Raw genomic sequence first — 849 nt, 5'->3', positions numbered from 1 at the left:
AGGAAGGAAGGAAGGAAGGAAGAAAGAAAGGAAGAAAGAAAAAGAAAGAAAGGAAGGAAGGCAGGAAGGAAGAAAGGAAGAAAGAATAAGAGAAAGAAAAAGAAAGAAAGGAAGGCACGAAGAAAGAAAAAGAAAGAAAGGAAGGAAGGAAGGAAGGAAGGAAGAAAGAAAAAGAAAGAAAGGAAGAAAGAAAAAGCAAGAAAGAAAGGAAGGAAGGAAGGAAGGAAGAAAGGAAGAAAGAGAAAGAAAGAAAGAAAGAAAGAAAGAAAGAAAAATCCACTTGAGTGTGCACTCAGAGTCCCTCAGTTCCCTCTCTGGAGGACTTTGGATTCCCCTGGATCGCTGTGCTGCTCAGAGTAACTAAGTTTTTCCGAAAGACTTTTCAATTCCAAACCAAGGACAGGAGATAATAGGGAGCCATTGGAACTCATTGAACAGGGAGAGGAATGCAATATGGTCAGATTTGGAAAAATATCTTGGTAGCTGAGTGGAGAATGGACTGAAGTGGGGAGAGATTTGAGGCAAGGCTATTGCCTCAACTTGAAGGCTATTGCAATACCCCAGATGAGAGCTGATGAGGACCCGAGTTAGGCCCGTAGTTGTGTCNCTGGATATAGGGGGTGAGAGAGAATGAGGAGTCCGGGTGTTCCCTAGGTTGGGAGCCTGGGTAACTAGAAGGATGGTGGTGTCCTCAACGTTTCAGAGCAAAGATAATGAGTCCTGTTTTGGTCATGTTGAGTTTAAGAACTCTACAGGAGATCCATTTCTGAGATGTCCAAGAGTCACTTGGTGATATGGGAGTGGAGTGGCTAGGAGACTGTCGTTCAGTCGTTTTTCAGCTGTGTCTCA

At 43.6% G+C, this 849-nt stretch overlaps 1 protein-coding gene across 3 annotated transcripts in view; it reads left to right on the top strand.

Moving 5' to 3' along the window:
- The window catches only part of NOX1 (NADPH oxidase 1), a 26,998-nt gene that overhangs the window by 14,336 nt on the left and 11,813 nt on the right, over positions 1-849 (top strand). The window lies entirely within an intron of this gene.

This window comes from Vombatus ursinus, unplaced genomic scaffold, assembly GCF_900497805.2.
Source record: "Vombatus ursinus unplaced genomic scaffold, bare-nosed wombat genome assembly UNPS02014913.1, whole genome shotgun sequence".
Taxonomy (NCBI): domain Eukaryota; kingdom Metazoa; phylum Chordata; class Mammalia; order Diprotodontia; family Vombatidae; genus Vombatus; species Vombatus ursinus.
Note: the sequence above shows the minus strand (reverse complement) of the source record. Positions and strands in the feature narration are given on the sequence as shown.